The 16,967-nt window shown below is 39.4% G+C and overlaps 1 long non-coding RNA gene across 2 annotated transcripts in view; it reads left to right on the top strand.

Moving 5' to 3' along the window:
* The first annotated feature begins 9,212 nt into the window (after positions 1-9,212).
* LOC145527350 (uncharacterized) overlaps positions 9,213-16,967 on the top strand; it is a 390,970-nt gene continuing 383,215 nt past the window's right edge. For both annotated transcript variants that reach the window (XR_014069702.1, XR_014069703.1), the window contains exon 1: positions 9,213-9,350. This is a non-coding gene — a long non-coding RNA (uncharacterized LOC145527350). The remainder of the gene's footprint in view (positions 9,351-16,967) is intronic.

The following is a 16,967-nucleotide window of genomic DNA, read 5'->3' as shown; positions in this document are numbered from 1 at the left end:
TGATACATGAGTTATTCTTCAAGATAATAAATTAACACTTGCTAATTTTATTTCTTGTGGGCTTTATATGAGATCACACAACATGAAATACTGAAGTTAGGAACATCATTAAATCATTTATCTTAATCAAACCTTCAGAGCCAAAAAATATAAAATGTTTTTAATATTTATATATTTCAATGTTTTATTAGAATTCAAATACATTTAAGGGAAATTAAGACAAAGAGGTACTCACATCAGAACTAGAAAAATCAAAGCAACAAAATAAAGATAGAGCTACAGAGAATCAAAATGAAAAAAATGTAATGGAGAAGGAAGTGAATGAGTTACAGAAATTGACACAGATAAAGATGTACTCAAATCATGATATTATGACTATTTGAACCAGGGACAAATTGGGGTGTACTTTATGTATTTGTAAAATTACTATCATTTATTGGTAATTGTCTAACAAGACAATTTTGCAACACAAAATTAGGTTAAATTAAATTGATTATTGGGTTCCTTCTATAGTTCCAATATTTCCTTGTAAGCTAGGAAACACTGTAGATACTTAAGGTTAAAAATTAGTTAAATAGGCTTTCAGTTTCAGCTTCAAGATGTAGAGTCTAGAAGTTGACATTAGCAAATGTTGGACAAACTCAGAATCAATGATTTTTCTTGGATTCATCCAAGGATTGAGGTTGCCTGGCCAACTGCCATCCCAATATTTGGAGAGATGAAGCATACCCAGAGAGATAGAGCAACCAAGATCTGCTTACCTGAAGCCAGCACTGCTGTTTCTGATAATTGCCTGTGTTGAAGTTGGCGGATACATTCCGCTCAGAATATTAAATGCTACCACACATTCATTGTCAAGTCAGAGCATTTATCAACTCATCCTGTCACAAAGGAGAAGGAGAGACAAATATCAATACAACCACAGGCAATATTTTCTGAACAGTCTCCTGATCAGCAAAATTTTAGTGATGATGGAGCTCTTTATATCATAGATTAATGTCCTACAGCCTGACTTTATTTGTCTGGGTAGAAAAAAGAGGGGGAGGATATACAAAAATACAGCTCTGACAGTCAGGAACTGGCCTGTTGTTGCTAGGAGCTAACCTGTCAGTCACAGCTATGTAATTAGAGCTAGTCTTTGTGTTCTACTGAATATAAAAATTTTCAGAATACAAACAGTAGGTAAGACTACTCTTTGGTCTTGATTTATCAAGACAAACATAAGACTGCTCCACAGTCCTGAAGTGAACTTATACAGAACAACTGAAATCATATAAAAATAAACTACAACAATGACCAAACATTCACCTATCCTAATACAAATGGCCACTGTTTCTCTACCAATTAAAGATCCATCTGTCTATAGCTCCCTGTATGCAGTTACCTACAGTCATTCCTATCATTTTCTAAATAACACTTTTTAAGATACCCAATCATAGAATTAAAACCATTTCCAGACAACACCTATTCCAGAGCAAAGCATCACTTTCTCTAAACCTATAAATCTAATAATACCTCTTATCAAGCAGCCTTACAATGCTTCACAATGTTTGATTTCTTTCTTTGCAATGAGTCAATAATCAACGTTTTAAAATTTTGCAGTGTGTGTTCATGGGGATCTCTAGCTAAAGAGCACTGGAATAAGAAAGATTTTACTCTGATATGAATAGCACATTATTATTTCATTGTGAGGAAGTAATCTTCCAGTTTGAAGGCCATTTCCACTTCAATCGTCTTCTTTCCTTAAAGTTATCTATACATCTTTTATTGTCTTTAAAATTTTATGCTCCCTAGAAGTGCCTATGCGTGGTCAGGCCATGCATGCCCTGACCCAGAGACCCCAGAGATCCTGGCTGTCAGGTTGAGGTGGGGGTGGGGCACATGCAACCTCAGTTCACTAGCAGCGCATCTGCCCTCTGGCATCCAGGACCTTCTAGTCTTTGTGCATGGGAAATCACCCCAGCCCTAAGGTCATTTTTTGAGAATGTGGATTCTGCACACTGCACTCCAGATGCAAAGCTTTGTAGGTCCTTTGAGCCAGATCCTTTAATGCCTTCTGCAGGGAAGACACACAAGGTCTCCCTGGGAGTCTGTTTTCCCAAGTATCTCTAATCAATGGATTTGTTGGCATTGCCTTGGTTGGCAGGGCTAAGGAGTTCCCTTGGGGTCTGGCTGCAGGGGAACAAATTCTGACTGACAGAGGGTGGAACCTTAAGAGAACTGCGTGCCTTCCCCTCCAGAATCCCATCTCTGGCCCAGTATATCCCTGAAAGCACAGGAGCCAGGGACAGATCCTATGAAGTCTGGAGTCTGGGTCATGTGTGTATACATATTAAAACAGGTTTTTCTTTTCTCTATCAGTTTTTAGCATTATCTTATTCATTTTAATCTCTTTATCCTTACCCTTGTACTTTGAGCAATCTTTCAAAATTTGCCTCCTTTTGTTCTTTGGTTTTTCCTCAAATAACAAACATATATTGAGCATCTCTAATATTAATTTAGTTAAGTTTTATAAATTTAGATACATTTCAGTGCTTCCTTTTCACTTTCTGCTCCATTTAATTTGTTAGTTTTGTCTTTGTATTTCTTGCTGTTTCTTCCTCATTTCCCTTCTTTCTCTACAACCTGGAATTGTTAATTTCTATTCATGATTTGTGTTTATTTTATTTTTTAGAATCTCAACCATTACCTTTTTGTTTTGTTTCTGACAGCAAATCAGGTTAAAGATATTTGTTTGTCTTCCTGTAAGTCTTCGGAATGGAATCTCTACTTCCACGGGCCCACTAGTCATTTTCAATTGTTAATTCATACCTTATTGTTCTTCAGTAATGTTTGCCCTGATATGAATGTGTCAAGAATGTATGAAGGGTGTTTTTCTTCTGGCTGTATTCATTGACCAGTGTATGCTAGTTGAGTTTTCTTTTCAGGGTTGTACTGTAAGTTCTGCTATAATTTGAGGGTATGGGGCATCTATCTGGTCTGGTTCTGCTGTATTGAATTTGGGTCCTGCCCTGCCCTAGCTCCCTGTTTCTGAGAAGATTCAGCATAGATAGATGATTTGATATGCTCCATACTCTTGGCATGCATCCTATCAGAGACTTCTTATCAAAACACTAATAATCTTCCTAACTGAACAAAACGAACAAAATAAATGGGCTTCCCAGGTGGCGCTAGCTGTAAAGATCCCACCTGCCAATGCAGGAGACGTTAGAGATGCAGGTTCTGTCCTTGGGTTGGGAAGATCCCCTGGAAGAGGACATGGCAACCCACTCCAATGTTCTTGCCTGGAGAATCCCATGGACAGAGGAGCCTAGCAGGCCATAATCCATAGAGTTGCAATCAGTCGTACACAACTGAAGCAACTTAGCATGCACGCATGCAATTGAACTCTATATGTTAACATTGCACCTTCAAAACTGCATGCTTCATTGCCAACATCTCTCCCCATTTCCTGCCTTAGTATGTTCTGGGCAGTTTTAACTGTATACTGTGTGTGTGTGTGTGTGCGTGTGTGTGTGTGCGCGCGCGCGCGCGCGCATGCGCGCGCCTCTATACCTGTGCCATTGGGAGAAGAATGGTAGGTTGTTTCTCAATCATTTGGCTTAAAGTCAACTTGCCAAAATACAATTCACTGCAAGTCAACTCATTGAATGGTATTATTCAGTAAATGTCCAATTTGTTTAGTAACACTTTTGCTAAATCGGAGAAGGCAATGGCACCCCACTCCACTACTCTTACCTGGAAAATCCCATGGACGGAGGAGCCTAGTAGGCTACAGTCCATGGGGTCGCTAAGAGTGGGACACGACTGAGCGACTTTACTTTCACTTTTCCCTTTCATGCACTGGAGAAGGAAACGGCAACCCACTCCAGTATTCTTGCCTGGAGAATCCTAGGGACGGCGGAGCCTGGTGGGCTGCCCTCTATGGGGTCGCACAGAGTCGGACACGACTGAAGCGACTTAGCAGCAGCAACTTTTGCTAAATAAAGCTTTCTTCATTTTATTTACATGAAAATTTATAGCATTTCATGGGGAAAATGTGCTTATTTACAAAATATGCAAGTATCAATTGCTTTTTCTGGCTATATATTTGATACTTTAATTTCATCAAAACTGGCTAAATTTAGAGCACCTGTATGTTTTTAAAAATCATTATAGAACGGATCTTTCAAAGTCACAGTAAACAGAGTTGAGTAGATGGTAGTTACCTTAGATGGAATTATGAATATGTTAATTGTGGAGATAAATGTGATATGGCCTCATAGTGGGATTTTCCTTGCGGATGGTGTCTTTTTCTATGTGTCTAAGTACTCTCTCTTCCTTCATGCCCATTAATTTTCCCCATGGTAAAGAACACTACTTGATGTTGTTCTAGCTTATTGTCCATCTCCTCTACACTGAACTATAAACTCTGTAAAACAGGGGCTTTGTTTTGTTCGCTGCTGAGTTCTTAGTGCCTAGAAATAGTGGATGGAGGAGCCTGGTAGGCTACGGTCTATGGGGTCGCTAAGAGTCGGACACGACTGAGCGATTTCACTTTCACTTTTCCCTTTCATACACTGGAGAAGGAAATGGCAACCCACTCCAGTATTCTTGCCTGGAGAATCCCGGGGATGGTGCAGCCTTGTGGGCTGCCGTCTATGGGGTCACGCAGAGTCGGACACGACTGAAGCGACTTAGCAGCAGCAGTAGCAGCAACAATAAAAATAATAACTATGGTAGATCATTCACTTTTCCCACAGCACATCCTTTGTAGGAAAATTATACTTCCTTACTTCCTGGAAAAGGGTTTAGTTACATGATTTGCTTTGGCCAAAAGAATGTGAATAGATGGTTGGCTAGCCCATTCTAAAAGAGATTTTAACTGATTCATAGGACAATGAACAAGAAATAAATATTTGTTGTTGTAAGTCAGTGAGTTTTGGGGTTGGTTATTTCATGGCATTACTATGCCAAAGGCTGAAAAATACCATAATTCATACATATAATGTTTCCTATAAAGCAGATACTGTTTATAGTCCATCACATATTTAACATACATATGTATATTATACATATATATATACATACACATACATATATATATAACTCATATATATATAAAACACTCATATATATGTATGTGTGTGTATATATATATAAATATATGCACACATTTTCAACCTGTTAGTGAGGTAGCTACTATTATAAGCTAAGTTTTACAAATGAGAAATCTGAGGTGCAGAGCTTAAGTAACATACTCAAGTTCATATATACTACCAATTGTGAAGATATGAATTAAGCTTTTTGGCTCCAGAATTAGGGTTGTCAGATTTAGCAAATAAAAATTACAGAATGTTGATTAATTTGAATTTCCTATAAATGATGAATCACTTTTTTAAAGCATATGTTTGTTCCAAATGTTGTAAAAGTGCCTTGTATTTATATATAATCTTATCCAGAGTCCTTTATTTACATATTTACACATTCTATCTAGTCCATCCAGGCTGCTATAATAGACTACTACAAACTGGATAGCTTATAAACAACAGAAATGCATTTTCCACTGTTCTTTAGGCTGGAAGTCCAATATCATGGTGGTGGTAGAGTCAGGGTTTGATGACGTTCCATTTCCTGGTTCATAAACAGTCATTTTGTTCTCACGTGGTGAACAGGAAAAGGGAACTCTGTGGGGCCTCTTTTATAAGGGCACTAATCATTCAGGTGGGCTCCACTCATATGACCTAATGACCTTTTATATCCTCACATTGTGAATTTTCAAATATGAATTTTGGGGGTGCACAGACATTCAGTCTATAGCACATTTTAAAAAATACTGCCGAATCTCATAATGAATATCCAACTAATGCTTTCTCATATAGAAAGAAAGCCATGAAATTAAGAGACGCTTACTCCTTGGAAGGAAGGTTATGGCCAACCTAGATAGCATATTTAAAAGCAGAGACATTACTTTGCCAACAAAAGTCCGTCTAGTCAAGGCTATGGTTTTTCCAGTGGTCATGTATGGATGTGAGAGTTGGACGGTGAAGAAAGCGGAGCGCCGCAGAATTGATGCTTTTGAACTGTGGTGTTGGAGAAGACTCTTGAGAGTCCCTTGGACTGCAAGGAGATCCAATCAATCCATCCTAAAGGAGATCAATCCTGGGTGTTCATTGGAAGGACTGATGTTGAAGCTGAAACTCCAATACTTTGGCCACCTCATGCGAAGGGTTGACTCATTGGAAAAGACCCTAATGCTGGGTAGGATTGGGGGCGGGAGGAGAAGGGGACGACAGAGGATGAGATGGTTGGATGGCATCACCGACTCAATCAACATGGGTTTGGGTAGACTCCGGGAGTTGGTGATGGACAGAGAGGCCTGGCGTGCTGCAATTCATGGGGTTGCAAAGAGTCGGACACGACTGAGCGACTGAACTGAACTGAACATATAGAAAGGAGTAATATTAATTATTCAAGTGTTTTTTGCATTTACAAATTCAATTTATTTAGCAATACAAAAGTGAGTATAAAAGAAAAAATGGAATGCCCACTTATTTAATAGTCAAAAAATGGGATTGAGATAAGCTGATATTGTTCCTGATTTTTTCTAATGTTGGGTAACTGTATGTGCGGCTACAATAGCTTAGGTCAAAGTACAAATTATGTACTACGTTTACAGAAATAAATCTCAATAAAGTGAAAGTGAAGTTGCTCAGTTGTGGCCAACTCTTTGCGACCCCATGGACTGTAGCCTACCAGGCTCCCCTGTCCATGAGATTCTCCAGGCAGGAAAACTGGAGTGGGTTGACATTTTCTTCTCCAGGGTATCTTTCCGACCCACTGATTGAACGTGGGACAATCTCAATAAGTAATACATAATTATTTATAATTACCTACTATAAAACAAATAAGGAACAGATATAGTGCACTTTGTTTTTTCATCCAAAACATACTTTCGGAAAAGTGTTTTCTGTGAGCAAGGCACTATTTTATAGACTGAAAATAAATCTTTCTCTTCTCAGAGAGTTATAAAATAATAGTCATATTACCTACCCTCAGATAGTTGACTTGAAAACTGTACACATGCACATCACTTAGAAAACTGGTGCTTTGAGCAAAATCAGAGTTGAGTTCCATGATGCACATTAACAATCCCATATTTTACTTTTCTCAGTTCTCTGAGTTATAGTTGTCTTCTGACTTTAGCTATCAGAATAAAATAGCCCAATATTAATTACAAATAAAACCGTGCTTCAAACAGGGCATAGAATGGATACTTACAGAAATCTGACAGAACACGGTGTTCTCATTTTGAAATTATTATATCCCCTCCTTGCCAAGGATTACACAACGTCTTAGACTTAGAACTTATGACAGACTCTACAATAGTACCAAGTAATTGTACTTCAACTCAGTCCTTCAACTTTTCAAAAAAGAAGCTCAGCCATAAGCTAGGTTTACTCAGTTCTACTTCTTTCTATGGGCATCCCAGCTGGCTCAGTGGTAAAGAATCTGCCTGCCAATCCTGGAGACGGGGGTTTAATTCTTGGGTCCAGAGGATCTCCTGGAAGAAGAAATGGCAACCCACTCCAGTATTCTTGCCTGAAAAATCCCAAGGAGAGAAGAGATTAGGAGGCTACAGTACATGGGGTTGCAAAGAGTTGGACATGACTGAGCATACATGAACATTTAAGTATATTAAAATGTATCAGGTGGTAAAATGTATTTTCAGAGAAATTTGGAAAATAGAGCAGAACTTATAGTCTTTTGAATTAAAAAAACAATTTACTGATAAGTTGATATTTGAATTTTTATCTTTACAGAGTAGTGGGTGTTAGCAGACAGACACACTTGGTTTTCAGAGGTATAAAGAAGTTATTTAGCATGAAATAGTTATGGAACGCAAGTTCATGTCCCCAACTCACAGTAAGGCCAACAAACGGAAACACCAGAGTCTGGAGCAGAGAAAGGTTTTATTGTAGGGTCAAACAGGGAGAATGTGTGGCTTATGCTCAAAAAAAAAAACAAAAAAAACCCCTGAATTCCCAGATGATTTTCAGGGAGGTTTTTAAGGCAAAATTTGGAGTGAGGGCTGCAGGAAGTATGACTTTCTTCCAGTTGGTTGGTAGTGAGGTTAATAGGGCTGTGTTCCAGGAATTTTGTGCTCAGCCTGAAGTTACCATCATCCACTTGGGGTAGTGAAGGTAGAGGGGGGCTTAGTTCCTGCAAAAGAATTAAAAGATATTGTTATTTATATCCTTTGAACAAGAACTAGAATCCTGCTTTAAATGCTGCACTGCTATTCCTTGACTGGCCCTGCCTTTGTTTCTGCATTAAGTCCCTGACTACTAACTGGTTGCATCTGTGCTTTGGTCCTCAGGGACGGTCTGGGAAGCTGAAACTTTTATGTTACAAGAAAGAAATGGGGGCCCTGAGAAGCCTTTGGGGCCCTGGAGGGTCCCACAGGGTACTGCTAGAATTCATCACGTTTGTATGTGTTAGTCGCTTAGTTGTATCTTTTGCAACCCCATGGACTGTAGCCTGCCAGGCTTCTCTGTCCGTGGAAATCTCCAGGCAAGAAAAGAGTTGGTCTCCAGTCCCTTCTCCAGGGGATCTTCTAGACCCAGGGATGGATCCCGCGTTTCCTGCATTGCAGACAGATTCTTTACCCGCTAAGCCACCAGGGAAGCCCACTGTGTTTGGAGGATGTAAAAGAGCTGGATGTAGCTGAAGTAAAGGAAGTTTCATTTGAATTGGGTCTTTAGAAACTAGGCTCCCTATTGGCTCAGGCGGTCAAGAATCTGCCTGACAGACGGGAGACTCAGGTTCCATCCCTGGGTTGGGAAGATTCCCCTGGATGAGGGAATGGTTACCCACTCCAGTATTCTTGCCTGGAGAATTTCATGGACAGAGGAGCCTGGCAGGCTCCAGTCCATCGGGATTCAAAGAGTCTGACGACTGAGTGACTAATTTTCACTTCAGCTTCACTTTATAAATCATGAAGAATAAGAAAGGGAAGCAGCTCATACGTGGCAAAGAGAGACACAGGGCCCAGGCACCTGGCAGGTGCCCTGCACGTCAACAAGCCGCGTGAGGTGGAAGAACCAGCAGAGAGAAGGAGCAGAAAAGCAGGTCTGAGAGGCCCCGGAAGGAGGGGCGGAGCCGGGGGCGGCTCCTTCGGCTTCGTAATTGGCTACGCCTGCGCAGAACTCCCTCTTGGTTCCGGATCCTCTGAAGCGCTGGTGTGGGGCCAGAGTGGAGATGGCTTTCTGGGGTTCCTGACCAGCATCCTGGGCGCCAAGCGTCTGTTGGGCTTGCGTCAAGACAGGCAGCAGCACTCGGAGACAGCGGAGCGGAGGTACTTCTGCCAGGTAAGTGGTTACATGGACAATTGTATCTGTGTTGTTGAAACCATTGATAGATTGAATAATTAGACGCTTTCCCCAAGACTTTTGAAAATTCTGGAAAGTCACTACTTTAGCTATTACAAGGTAAACCTGAATAAAGCCATGCCCTTTCTGGAATACAAGCCCGTGTGGAAGTTCCTGAGGGCTTAAGACTGTGAGCAGCAGTTCACTTCAGTCGCTCAGTCGTATCGGACTCTTTGCGACTCCATGAATCGCAGCACGCCAGGATTCCCTGTCCATCACCAACTCCTGGAGCTTACTCAAACTCATGTCCATCCGGTCGGTGATGCCATCCAGCCATCTCATCCTCTGTCGTCCCCACCTCCTCCTGCGTTCAATCTTGCCCAGCATCTTTTCCAATAAGTAAGGTATTCACATCAGGTGGGAAAAGTATTGGAGTTTCAGCTTCAACATCAGCCCTTCCAATGAATATTCAGGACTGATTTCCTTTAGGATGGACTGGTAGGCTCTCCTTGCAGTCCAAGAGACGCTCAAGAGTGGACTCCAACACCACATTTCATAAGTATCAATTCTTTGGCGCTCAACTTTCTTTATAGTCCAGCTCTCACATCCATACATGACTACTGGAAAAACCATAGCTAGACGGCTCTTGTTGGCAAATTAATGGCTCTGCTTTTTAATATACTATCTCGGTTGGTCACAGCATTTCTTCCAAGGAGCAACTGTCTTGTAAATTCATGGCTGAACTCACCATCTGCAGTCATTTTGTAGCCCCCCAAAATAAAGTCTCTCACTGTTTCCATTGTTTCCCCATCTATTTGCTATGAAGTGATGGGACTGGAAGCCATGATCTTAGTTTTCTGAATGCTGAGTTTTAAGGCAACTTTTCCACTCTCCTCTTTCACTTTCATCAAGAGGCTCTTGAGTTCTTCACTTTCTGCCATAAGGATGGCATCATCCGCATATCTGAGGTTATTGATATTTCTCCCAGCAATCTTGATTCCAGCTTGGGCTTCATCCACCCAGCATTTGTCATGATGTACTCTGCATATAAGTTAATTAAGGAGGGTGACAATATACAGCCTTGACGTACACCTTTCCCAGTTTGGAACCAGTCTATTGTTCCATGTCCAGTTCTTACTGTTGCTTCTTGACCTGCATACAGGTTTCTCAGGAGCCAGGTCAGGTGATCCGGTATTCCCATCTCTAAGAATTTTCCACAGTTTGTTGTGATCTACATAATCAAAGGCTTTGGCATAGTCAATAAAGCAGACATAGATGTTTTTCTGGAACTCTCTTGCTTTTTGGATGATCCAGCGGAGGCTGGCAATTTGATCTCTGGTTCCTCTGCCTTTTCTAAATCCAGCTTGAACATCTAGAAGTTCATAGTTTATGTACTATTGCAGCCGTGCTGGAGAATTTTGAGCATTACTTTGCTAGTGTGTGAGATGAGTACAATTGTGCAATGGTTTGAACATTCTTTGGCATTGCCTTTCTTTGGAATTGGAATGAAAACTGACCTTTCCAGTTCTGTGGCCACTGCTGAGTTTTCCAGATTTGCGGGCATATCGAGTGCAGCACTTTATCAGCATCATCTCTTCGGATTTGAAATAGCTCAACTGGAATTCCATCACCACCACTAACTTTGTTCGTAGTGATGCTTCCTAAGGCCCACTAGACTTCGCATTCCAGGATGTCTGGCTTCAGGTCAGTGATCACACCATTGAGGTTATCTGGGTCATGAAGATCTTTTTCATATAGTTCTTCTGTGTATTCTTGCCACCTCTTCTTAAAATCTGCTTCTGTTAGGTCCATACCATTTCTGTCCTTTAGTGTGCCCATCTTTGCATGAAATTTTCCCTTGGTATTTCTAATTTTCTTGAAGAGATCTCTAATCTTTTCCATTCTAATGTTTTCCTCTATTTCTTTGCATTGATCACTGAGGAAGGCTTTCTTAATCTCTCCGTGCTATTCTTTGGAGCTCTGCATTCAGATGGATAAATCTTTCCTTGTCTCCTTGGCCTTTCACTTCTCTTCTTGTCTCAGCTATTTTAAGGCCTATCCTCATACAACCATTTTGTCTTTTTGCATTTCTTTTTCTTGGGGATAGTCTTGATCACTGCCTCCTGTACAATGTCACAAACCACAGTCCATAATTCTTCAGGCACTCTGTCAGATCTAATCCCTTGAATCTATTTGTCACTTCCGCTGTATAATCGTAAGGGATTTGATTTAGGTCCTACCTGAATGGTCTATTGGTTTTCCCTACTTTCTTCAATTTAAGTCTGAATTCGGCAATGAGGAGTTCACGATCTGAGCCACAGTCTGCTCCTGGTCTTGTTTTTGCTGACTGTATAGAGCTTCTCCATCTTTGGCTGCAAAGAATATAATCAATCTGATTTCAGTGTTGACCATCTATCTGGTGATGTCCACGTGTAGAGTCTTCTCTTGTGTTGTTGAAAGAGAGTGTTTGCTATGACTAGTGCATTCTCTTGGCAAAACTCTGTTAGCCTTTGACCTGCTTCATTTTGTACTCAAGGCCAAATTTGCCTGTTACTCCAGGTATCTCTTGACTTCTTACTTTTGCATTCCGGTCCCTATAATGAAAAGGACATCTTTTGGGGGTATTTGTTCTAGAAGGTCTTATAGGTCTTCATAAAACTGTTCAGCTTCTTCAGCATAACTGATCAGGGTATAGACCTGGATTACTGTGATATTGAGTGGTTTGCCTTAGAAATGAACAGAGATCATTCTGTCATTTTTGAGATTGCATCCTAGTATTGCATTTCAGACTCTCTTGTTGACCATGATGGCTACTCTGTTTCTTCTAAGGGATTCTTGCCCACATTAGTAGATATAGTGGTCATCTGAGTTAAATTCACCGATTGCAGTCCATTTTAGTTCGCTGATTCCTAAAATGTCAATGTTCACTCTTGCCACCTGCTGTTTGACCACTTCCAGTTTGCCTTGATTCATGGACCAGACATTCCAGGTTCCTATGCAGTATTGCTCTTTACAGCATCAGGCTTTACTTCCATCACCAGTCGCATCCACAACTGAGTGATGTTTTCGCTTTGGCTCCATCTCTTCATTCTTTCTGGAGTTCTTTCTCCACTGATATCCAGTATCATATTGGGCACCTACCAACCTGGGGAGTTCTTTTTGCCTTTTCATACTGTTCATGGGGTTCTCAAGGCAAGAATACTAAAGCTACAAGTGTCCTGAAAAAGTCATAATCTCACTGAAGAATGTGAGCAGGCCCAATGACTTGCAGCTGCCATTGAAAAGGAAAGGCAGACGGCTACTATTCATGGGCCCCAGGTGTGATGATTCCCCAGCTTCTGTAGAGCTGATGAGATAAAAATTTTTATTGTTTAAAATTGTGCCTAAGTAACAAAAATTATTTTAAATTGATCTTTAAGAACCGACCCCCTTCCCCCACACTGCCACCAGATTCTAATAGTTTGGCATTTCTTGAAAAAGGCAAACATAGAAGTACCATATGACTTAACGGTTCAACTCCTAGGCATATACCCAAAATGAAGACAGGGAAAATGAATGCTTACACAGCCATATTCTCAACAGCATTATTTATAATAGCAGAAAGGTGGAAATACCCCAAGTATCCATCAACAGATGAATGTATAAACAGAGTGTGGTATATACATAGAATGAATGGAATACTGCTCAGCCATGAAAAGTGAAGTTCTGATACATGTGACAACATGGATAAACATGGGAAACCTACACTGTTTTGTATCTGTTCAAGCCAGACACAAAAGGGCAAATATTGTATGATTCCACTTAGGTAAATATACAGGTATTTTGCATAGATAACAAAAAGGTAGGTTGCAAAAACCTGCTTTTGTTATATTGGCCTTGGATTATTAAATATTTTTCTTAACGATGGTCTGTGTTATTTTTGGAAAAGAAAATACTGAACCATGGGTTATGTCTGTGACATCTAACACTCGCCAGAGCACTGGTGCTATTATAATCCAGGAGCCCTTGAACCACCTGATTTGTGGATTTATGAATTTAGATTTATGGATTCTCCTATTCTTCCTTTTTAGTGTCTCCTTTCTTGTAAGTTTAATTGTTATCCTTTTAATTGGATAAAGAAAAATCAAGCCAAATTGAGCTTTTACATCCTTCTTTGGTTCTTTTAGAACAGGTTAATGCTCTCTCAAAATGTCAGTATAAAGAATGATACAGATCATTTTAATTATAATCAAAAGATGAATCCTGCACCAGCTCCCTCCCACAAAAGGAATAAAAAGGGAAGGTACTTATTTTTAATTTAGGCTTCATTTAGGAATAAAAAAAATCCATATCCTTTCCTTAATAAAAGTAGTGACCATGTTTTGGCAGATACATATCTACAAGCCATTATTTTTAATTCCCAAACTTGAAAGCAAAAAAAAAAAAAGACACATTTTCTCTTCAAATTTAGTACAGATTCATTCAGTGTGAATATACATGTTTTACTGCAGAAATATTTATTTGTTTGATTAAAGTGTGTTGCCCCAGTCTCTGCTGTAATAATATTCAGTGTATGTGCCACGTACTGTATTACCTTTCTAAAATCTGAAACGTTCTGAATTCCAAAACACTTTTGGCCCTAGGGATGTTGGGTAAGGGGCTGTGGACTTATACTTAGCTCTAGGCCAATAAAGAAAAGGGGCTACAACACTCTTCCAACCCTAAGTTTGTCATCTTTTCTGCAAGGATCCTTTGGCCTAACCATTGCTATGGAGAGATAAAATTAAGAAAAAATAAAAAAAGAAGCAATACCTTGTTTGTAAAGGGATGGATGGATAGGTGGATAGATATATACATTTAAATAATTTTTTTCTAGAGGTGATGGGAGGCACTGTAGTTCCATAAGTAAGTATGTGTCATTGTTATATTTGTGCTTTGGAGGGAAAATGTCGAACCTGACATGGTACCTCATGCTTTCCTTCTGGAATGATACGACTCTCAGAACATAAGACATAACGAGAGTCTTCCTAGTTGTATCACTTTAGTAGCTCTTAATAAAGTTTTTTGATGAGATACATATTTCTCCAGCTGATAAACATACTTTAATGCTGTGAAGACTGGAATATACTCCATCTGTATCACTAAGAGTACTACTTTTCATGTAGAGGTAAAGCATAACCACCTCTGGAGTTGAATGCATTCCTGTGGTGATACTGGTCTGGAGTGGTAGTTTTAGCTGACCTCAGCTGGTGGGGTTTCTTGGGCATTCTTAAACCTGGACATTGACTCATTGGTGGGGGTTGTAAGGTAGGGATGAAAGAGCATCACCTGAAGTAAATGTGAAAAATTCTGTTGATTATTTTGAATATTCAGTTGCTTGGATTCAGACTATGAAGAATAATAAATAAGATTCTTACCTCATACAGATTTTATGCAAACTTTAAAGGAACAATGAAAAAATGTGTTCATTTAGAGTGAGTACTATTATGTAGGAGTAAGTAATAAATGAATAATAAGTAAATTAGACACACTTTCCTTAAACGTGTTTAATAAAATTATTTTAAAATGCAATAACAATCTTTGCGTTGAAAATGTAATATTAAAAATATTTGTTATTCAATCTCTTCTCTGAAACCAATTGAAGGCAAGAATATCATAGGAGAGTAAAGGATAAGGCTAGCTTCAGTGAAACTAGAAAGCATCTCAGATTCCAAATTAAGAATACTTTAAATACAATACTTTCTATTTAATAATGCAGTACTTATTTTGAGATACTTTTCTAGCATGGTGGGGGGGAAGAAAAGTAGATTGATTCCTATGCTTGCAAAGCTTGCATTTTAATTGAAGCTAGACAAACAATGCACAGTCAACATATACATAAGTAAATTATATAAAATATAAAATGATTAATGATGTGAAACAGAGAGAAAATATAGCTGGGTAAAACTGGATGGGGAATTCCTGAGTCAAAGAGAAATTGTACTTGATGGAGTAAAATGGTCAAGGAAGACTTTATTCAAAACTATTTCTGTGCATTACATCCCTCATAGTGATGGGAGATTGAACTGCACTGTGCTGAAATAAAAAGTGGGAGAGGGTTTTTTTTTTAATTGAAGTATAGTTAATTTACAGCGTTGTTAATTTCTGCTGTACATCAAAGTGATTCAGTTACACATATACGTTCTTCCTTGTATTTGTTTCCATTATGGTTTATCACAGGATACTGAATATGGTTCTTCGTGCTATGCAGTAGGACCTTGTTCTTTATCCATTCTGTATGTAATAGTTTGCATCAAAAAGCATGAGTTTTTAAGAGCTGAGATGAGCTAGTGGATAAGTGCTGGAGGATATTGGGGGGAAGTTGGTCACAGTGATTAAGCCATCTGTGTTTGCTAATTGGCACTGATTGAAGTCAGGCTCCTATTCTCCCACAGGGACTGGTAAATAGAGGCACTATGTTTCTTGATCATCACTTTTCAAAGGGATGGCTCCCAGGTCCTTGAGAAAGATATTTTTGGGCTGTGAAACTAGGGAGAGTCTGGGTGAAAATTTATATCTCAAAGGAGCAGAGAAAGAATTTACAAATGAAGTTTTTCTATGCTCAAAAGAAAAGGGAAGTTAGAGCCTCTAGTCTGGAACAAAATTGTGTAAAATTTGGTCAAGCTGAGGAAAACCTTAAGGCTGGCTTGGTCAGTGGTGGGGAGGTGGGATGCAGGTTTTAATAATTATTAACAGGAGAAACACTGAGAAGAGCAGAAATATTGCCCTTGAAAGAGGTCTCAGCAGCTGTGGTAGGGAAATTTAGAAAATATAAAGGTGTCTGTGGAGACTGCTTCCCCGCCTCCCCCAGCCACCCCTGCTGTCCTGCACTTCATGATGAGCAAACTAGAGGCCCAGAAGTCTTGACCTCAGGCAAGGTGAAGGATAGAGAAGAGACAGCAAGGGCCACATTCATAGATCCATAAAAAGGAAATTAAAGTTATAAAAGAATATAGCAAACAATGTTGGTTAAAACACACACACACAAAAGGAGGTCTTAAAAATGCAGAAAATTTTTCAGACAAAAATCCTTGGTATTCTCAAGGAAATATTGTGATTTGTTAGCTCATGGACATGATGCAGTCAAAAAAGAAATGAAAGAAAAATTGCTAGTTAACCTCATTCCATAAGTACAGAAACAATTTAGAATAGGTAACCAATATTGCAAAAAAAGGATGGATTTTATCTTATGAAGTCGAAAGTCCACAGCCAGTGCTCTGAAGCACTGATCTGGTGAAGTTCACCCATTTTTTTCTGATGAAACAACTTGATAAAATTTATCCAATAAAAAACTGAATTAAAACAGCTCAAGACTAGAGAGATTTGAAATGACCAATAGTATTAAATATGTTTACACATAGAACTAAGACTAACAGCTGAAAACTAATGTGTAGAAAGAAGTTACTATAGCAGGCTTAAGACTACTAGTCTTAGAAAAGCCTGCTTGCCAGTTTGACACTTGGCTGGCAAGTGGAAACTTGGATTTCAGAAGGATTTCAACTATTCCCCAAACAGAGGAATATTCTTGAACTCTGCCTAACCTGTTCGTAAGCAATACGGTTTTATAGTGAACACCTGCTTTCCTTCTGGGAGTCTTGA

Source organism: Giraffa tippelskirchi, chromosome 11, assembly GCF_054371585.1.
Source record: "Giraffa tippelskirchi isolate mGirTip1 chromosome 11, T2T-mGirTip1v1.2.pri, whole genome shotgun sequence".
NCBI classification, from domain to species: Eukaryota; Metazoa; Chordata; class Mammalia; order Artiodactyla; family Giraffidae; genus Giraffa; species Giraffa tippelskirchi.
The sequence above is the reverse complement of the archived record's forward strand: the minus strand, read 5'-3'. Positions and strand labels throughout refer to the sequence as shown.